The sequence below is a fragment of the Zonotrichia albicollis genome, chromosome W, assembly GCF_047830755.1.
Source record: "Zonotrichia albicollis isolate bZonAlb1 chromosome W, bZonAlb1.hap1, whole genome shotgun sequence".
NCBI lineage: Eukaryota > Metazoa > Chordata > Aves > Passeriformes > Passerellidae > Zonotrichia > Zonotrichia albicollis.
Window position 1 is genome coordinate 16,379,109 of NC_133859.1, and position 7,464 is coordinate 16,386,572.

Genomic DNA, 7,464 nt, shown 5'->3' on the forward strand with positions numbered 1-7,464 from the left:
ATTAATAAAAAGGTATTAAGTCAAGTATTTCCCGGGGTATGGGCCTCTAATTCACCAGGGAGGGCAAAAAATGCCTCCCTCATAGTAATTAAGCTTAAGGAAAGGACACAACCAGTGAGAATTAATCAGTACCCCCCAAAAAAAGAAGACAGGGAAGGAAGTAGCCCAATAATTGAAAATTTTCTGTGGTTAGGGTTATTTGAAAGAATGCTAATCTGATCTCAGTACTCCCATTTTTTACCCATTCGTAAATCTGATGGGTCATACCAGATAGTACAGTATTACAGCGACCTTAGACGGTCACTGTGGTGAGAGAAGGACGAGAATCTTGTTTCTTGATCAGAAGGCTTGATTTATTTATATAAGATATATAATACATTATAACTATACTAAAAAGAAAAAGAAGAGAAGTTGCAGAGAGCTGCTCAGCTAAGAATAGAATAGAAAGAATGAATAACAAAGTTCTGTGTCCAGGGAATCTGTCCCTGAGCTGCTCCCGTGATTGGCCTTTAATGGTACACATGGAAGATGAGCCAATCACAGGGACACCTGCTACATTTCACAGCAGCTGATAACAATTGTTTACATTCTTCTTTTGGGGCTCTGCTTCCCAGAAGATGGACAAATGTGAAAGAAAGGATTTCTATGAAAAAATCTCTGCGACATCTCACCTTTCTAAATTGTATAAATTAAAAGAAAAATGCTGATGTGAAATGAACAGGAAATGTCTTCACCTGTAAAATATACAATACTAACAAATCACTAAAACAATCTGACAATATAAGAAAACGCAAAAAACAATGCAAAGAGAATTCAAGTCCAAGCAGCTGGGTTTCAGGAACAGTCCAAGAGCTGAAGTTGTTTCTTTTGGACATCTGAGAGTCCTTTTTGGTCCTGAAAACAGACTTGCTGCAAAAGAGTCCCATCAATAGTTATCAAAAAACCATTGACAGTCCTACAAAAATTTCAAACAATTTGAACAACTTTGGAATGTCCCTTTCTGGCCCTTCAATGCTTCAGTGCTTCAGAGCTGCTGCCCGCTATTTTCAATCTTTTTTATTTTATTTTAATTTTTTTTTTTTTTGATCGAAAATGAGAAGAGCAGCAGCAGAGCAGAGCAGTGCCAGAGAAGGAAAGGCCCCGGGGGCCCTGGCCCATGATGGACCAGGAACCCCAAAACTGGCCCACAAAGGGGGACCAGGACCGGTAGGAGAAACCTCAACCCCCAGTAACACCAAGAGGCCAAATGCTGGCCCTGGCCCAAAAACTTCCTGAGCCCAACGGCCCAGGCCAAACCCATGAGGCAGGCTCTGCATTCCCACAGGCCTGCACCCTGCAGCCAGTACAATGGCAGCACGAGTGGGGACATGCTTCCTTTTCCCAAAACCACTGAGGCATGCCAGCAGCAGGGAAATAGAAGCCTTCCCCAGAAATCTCATCTGGGGTCTGGAGATGTTTGTTCCCCACAGCAAACCAGCTATGGTCTCCTCCATCTGAGCCCTCTCCCTCTGCACTGCAAACGCAGCAGGTTTGTCTCTCATCTGCCCCATGGTTTCATCCCCACCCCCTCCAGGCTGGGAACCAAAGGCAGAGCTCTCGGGATGCACCTGCCCCCCGCCACTAGGGCGCAAGAGAGGCGGCAGAGATGGCAGCCTCCATGGGACAATCCCCAAAAAACCACCCCCGAACCCGCCAAGAATGCTGATCTTAAAAGCAGGGAGACGGGCTGCCCCCCCAGTCAGCTGGCGGGCACCCCCCGCTCCACGGAAGGGAGGACCAGCCGCCGGGGCCACTGCTACAGCAACCGGTCCGGGATGGTCCGAGCTCGAACAAGCCACCGGTTCCAGGGCAGTCTCTGACGCCGACAGGGAGGACACAGCCTCTGACAACGGCAGGACTGCTGGGGCAGCCTGTGCAGGCAGCGGGGGGGAAGCCGGAACCGGGGAGGGAATCTCGCTGGATGTAGGAGTGGCCGCGGGCTTTTCCGAGGGTCCCGCAGGTTCGGCGCCATCTCCAGCACCATCCTGAACAGGGACCGTCTCGGCTTGAGGCGGCGAGGAGGCCGATGGAAGCGGCAGGGGGGCCCGAGGGGCTGGAGAGATCTTCTCCTCCGCTGAGCCGGAAGCTGGAGACGCGTCGTCATCGCTTAGCAACTCAGCAGCCACAGGAAGTGCCTCTTCTGCATTCTCAGACGCAGGCACTGGCAGGGGCGGGGAGGCCTGTGAAACCGTGGGCGGGACCGCCTGGAGAGGCGGAGACGGGATCGCCTGGACTGGCGGCCGCGCCGGTGAGGCGGGTCTTGAAGGCGGACGCAGCGCTGGCAGGGGTGGCACCAACGGCGCTGGCTCGAGCGGGACCGCCCACTCCCATCCCCCTGGAGAGAGAGAAGGGGGAGGAGAAGGTTCCATCTGCGCAGGCTCCGGAGAAAGAGTAAAAAAAACTTCTTCGCTCGGCGAAGTTTCGCCCCCCCCCCCGCCGCGACGCAGGGCGGGCTGGGAAGCCCCCACTCATCCCCCGCCGGGTCTTCTCCCACTGGGGACGGTGGAAACGGAGCCTGCCCATAGCAGTTAGAAATCCATTGAAAAACAGCTGCTCTCCGTTTCAAAACTGGGAAGAGCTTTATAAATGCTGGGTAGATAGAAGGCAAAACACGTTCCTGGCCCCAGACGAACTGGAAAAGGGAATTCATGCACTCCCAGACAAAAACATCCAAGGCGTACAGGGCATCAGTAAAGAACCCAAAAAGCTTTGCCCATCGAAAGAACTCATAGAGATCTGTTGCTGACAGAAAAATCCCATCTTCTCTACACCATTTTTGCCAGAGGGCAATAAGTTTCTCCTCTGAAGGAGAGAACTGAACCTCTTCTTCCAAGGCATGTGTCTGCCATACCAACCGCCACAAACTACGAAGGGCTGGTTCATCAGGAAGGGAAAAGCCAACAGTACCTTTTGAAAGTGTCCAGCTTGCTCTGGCCAGCTCCTCGGGTCTGCTGCCGTCTCCAAACATCTTCCTGAAGGTTTTCCAGAAGAAGGTTCACTTGTGGTCAGCCTTGGCTGTGAACTCTGTCCAAATCAGGATCTTCAGTTCTGCAACTCCTGGCTGAATCCACTTCTGTGGTCACTTCAAAGCAACCATCACATGTTACACATACAGGATTTTTCCCAGTGCAGCAATTTTGCTCCTCTGGTCTTATCAAATTAATTTTTGCTCTGACACGAGGGGTCACCAGATATTACAGCGACTTTAGACAGTCACTGAAGGCTTGATTTATTGATATATGATATATAATACATTATAACTATACTAAAAAGAATAAGAAGAGAAGTTGCAGAGAGCTGCTCAGCTAAGAATAGAATAGAAAGAATGAATAACAAAGTTCTGTGTCCAGGGAATCTGTCCCTGAGCTGCTCCCGTGATTGGCCTTTAATGGTACACATGGAAGATGAGCCAATCACAGGGACACCTGCTACATTTCACAGCAGCTGATAACAATTGTTTACATTCTTCTTCTGGGGCTCTGCTTCCCAGAAGATGGACAAATGTGAAAGAAAGGATTTCTATGAAAAAATGTCTGCGACAAGTACAGGATTTGAGGGCTGTCAATAAAGTAAAAGAAGATTTAAATCTTGTGATAGCCAATCCATATACTTTATTAACTTGTCTAACACCTGAGCTAACCTGGTTTACTGTTTTATACCTAAAAGATGCCTTCTTTTGCCTCCCTATCCATGAAGCAACCCAGAAAATTTTTGCATTCGAATGAGGAAGCCCTAAAAGCAGGTGCAAAACCCAGCTCACATGGGCCGTGTTGCCTCAAAGTTTCAAAAATCCTCCACTCTGTTTGGGGAACAACTTGCAAAAGATCTGGAGTCCTGAGAAGCTCCACATGAAGAAGGAAGGCTATTGCAGTATGTGGATGATCTTCTAGTAGCCACTCAAATGAGGGAGGCTTGTGTGGCCTGGACGGTAAGCCTTTTGAATTTCCTAGGACTTCAAGGATATAAAGTATCAAAGAAAAAGGCACAGGTAGTGAAACAGAAAGTAATCTACCTAAAGTAGGAAGTGAGTGCTGAGCAACAGACTTTAGGGCAAGCTCACAAAGAAGCCATATGCCAAACCCCAAAACCCCAAACAACAAAGAAACTCTGAACCTTCTTAGGCATGGAAGGGTAGTGCCGGCTGTGGGTTTATGATTATTGACTGCTGGTCAGACCCCTCTATTCTCTTATTGCCAATGGAAACAGCGATCTCCAGTAGACAAAGGAAGCCACCAGGGCCTTTCACCAGCTAAAGAGTGCCCTCATGTCAGCTCCAGCTTTTGGACTTTCAGATGGAAGTAAACCATTCTATCTTCCCATTAAAGATAGGTAATTGCCCTGGGAAAAGTGGCTCAGGACTTAGGTCGATTCAGAGAGCAGTTGCTTACTTCTACAAGCAACTAGATGCAACGGCCAAAGGATGGCCAGGTTGCCTCAGAGCTGTAGCAGCAGTTGTGCTGAATATTCAAGAGGCACGCAAGTTTACCCTGGGACAGAAAATGACTGTGCTGGTGTCCCACACAGTGTCCGCAGTACAAAAAGTAAAGGGCAGCCACTGGCTTTCACCACAGAGGTTCCTGAAATACCAGGCCATCATGGTAGAGCAAGATGGTGTAGAGATAGTGGTGACTAATATTGTCAACCCAGCTTCTTTTCTCAGTGGAAATCAAGGAGAAGCAGTGCACCACAATTGCCTGGAGACCATTAAAGCTACTTACTCTGTGACGGTGTTCACTGGGGTTTTCAGATGAGGGAAGAGACAAGGATGTTGACTCCATATTTTGCAAGGCTTGATTTATTGTTTTATGATATATGTATATTACAATAAAACTATACTAAAGAATAGAAGAAAAAGTTCTCATCAGAAGGCTAGGCTAAGAATAGAAAAGAATGAATAACAAAGGTCTGTGGCTTGGACAGAGAGAGAGCCAGGTCTGCCATGATAGGCTATTAATTCCAAACATCTACAGGAGACCAATCACAGATGCACCTGTTGCATTCCACAGCAGCAGATAATCATTGTTTACATTTTGTTTCTGAGGCCTCTCAGCTTTTCAGGAGGCAAAAATCCTAAGGAAAGATTTTTAATGAAAAGATGTCTGCAACATGTCACCTTTTTTTATTTAGTTAAATTATAAAGAGAAGTGTTTGTAATTTTCTCTGCTGGGCTCATGCAGAGGAAAGAAGAAACACTTGACAGGTTATCTGTTGCCAATCAAACCTCAATCAAGTGCTGATGTGAAATGATCAGGGAAATTCTTCACCTGTAAAACATCAAATTCTATCATATCGCTAAAACAATCTTACAATATAAGAAAATGCAAAAACAATGCAAAGAAAGTTCAAGTCCAAACAGCTGAGTTTCAGGAAAAGTCCATGGACTGAAGATGTTCCCCTTTGACATCTCTGAAAGTCCCTTTTTGTCCTGAAACAGGCTTGCAGAATCCTGAAACAAATTGCTAAAGAAAAATTCATCAATAGTTATCAAAAAGTCCATTGACAGTCATCAAACAATTTCAAAGAAGTTTGAGAAAAGTTCTGGAATGTCTTGGCCACAGCCCTTTATTGAACAACTTGAGCTGAGGCTAATTTTTGGCTCTTCAATGCTTCTGAGCTGTTACTAGCTCTTTCAACCCTTTTTATTTAATTTAATTTTTTTTTTCCCCAGAAATAGCAGCAGCAGCAGACAGCCTGAGAGGCCCTGGGGGTCCCTGGCCCTCTTGGAAGGATCGGGAACCCCAGACCTGGCCCACAGAATGGTGGCCCCGGACCTGACCGGGGAAGCAAAGCCCCCAAGCCCAACATCCAGCCGGGCGGTGGCCCTGGCCCAGGGAACCAAGCCAAACAGCCCAGTCCAGGCCCATGCGGCAGGCTCTGTGTTCTCACAAACCAGCACCCTGCTGCCAATGGAATGGCAAAACGAGTGACCAAATGCTTCCTCCTCCCCTGACTCCCAGTACAGACCAGTGCCTGGGGAAGAGAAGCTTTCCCGAGAATCGTCATCTCGTATCTGGGGATGGTTCGTCCCCACAGCAAGCGAGTGATGGTCGCTTTCTGCTGTTTCCCCCGCCTCTGCAATGCAAATGAAAAAGATGTTCCCGCCTCCTGCCCCACGGCACCACACCAACCCTCTCTGGGCTGGGGACCAGAGGCCGAACTTTCGAGAGCCACCTCCCCCGCACCGCTGGGCCGCGCAAGGGATGGCAGGGACCTCTGGAACCCCCAAGGGGGAACCGCTGACAAAACATGCACCAACCCGCCAAAAATGCTGAGTTTGAAAGCAGGCAGCTGGTGTGCGCCCACACTCAGCTGTCGAGCCATGCCTCCTCCACGGAAGGAGAGGCCGACGCTCCCTTCCTGTCCCAGCTCGCCTCGCAAGGGCAGCCCTGAGGCAGCCCGAAGAACTTGGGGGGGAAGTCACGCTGGTTGCAGGAAGTGCCGCTGGGCGCAGCGGGACCGCGGGCGACTCTGATGAGGGTCCCGCGGGTTCGGCGCCGTTGTCAGCGTCATCCCAAACCAGGATCGGTTCGGCGGAAGGCGACGAGGCCGCCGGGGGAGCCGGTGGGGGCGTCACGGCCGGAGGGAGTGCATCCCCTGCTGGGCCGGAGGCAGCAGCCGCGTCTACTCCGGGTTCCAGAATCTGCAGCGCAGGCGCAGACTGCAAAAACGGCGGAGCCGACATGGAAGGCGGCAAGACAGCCGGGCGGGGCAGCGGGAGTGTCGCTGCCGCAGCCAGAGCCCACACAGGTTCTGCTGAAGGGGCGACCGCGAGAGGGGCTGCGCGGGGAAGGGCCCGCACCCGCGGGGCAGGTTGGGGCAGCCCCACGGGCCCGGGAGGCGGGGTCACATGGACCGGTGCCGCCTGCGGAGCTGAGCGGGGCGGGGTCCACGGGGCTGGCCGGGGCGGTGCTCGCGGCGCTGGCTGGGGCGGCGCAGCCCACTCAGATCCCCTCCTGAGAGCAATGAGGGGAGGGAAAAGCGGTTCCGTCTGAGCATGCTCCAAAGACACAGAAAAAAACCCTTCTTCGGCTGTGGACAAAACTTCGCCCCCCCGCTGCGACTCAGGGGGGCTAGGAAGCAGCAGATCGTCTTCCTCCAAAGGGTCTTCTCCCGGGGGAATTGGGGGGAACAGGGCCTGCCCCCTGAAATCAGCAATCCACTGAAACGCAACTGCTTTCCATTTCAAGACTGGGAAAAGCGTCCTGTATGACGGATGAATCCGTGGGTACCCAAATCCACGGTCCACGGCAGCTTCAAAAATGGATTCCATACATTCCCATATGTACATATTAGGGGCGTAGAGCACATTTGTAAGAAACCCATAGAACTTTGCCCATCAAAAAAACTCATAGAAATGTCTCTGCACCATAGGAATTCTGTCCTCTTCACCCCATTTTTGCCAGAGGCCAATAAGTTTCTCCTCTG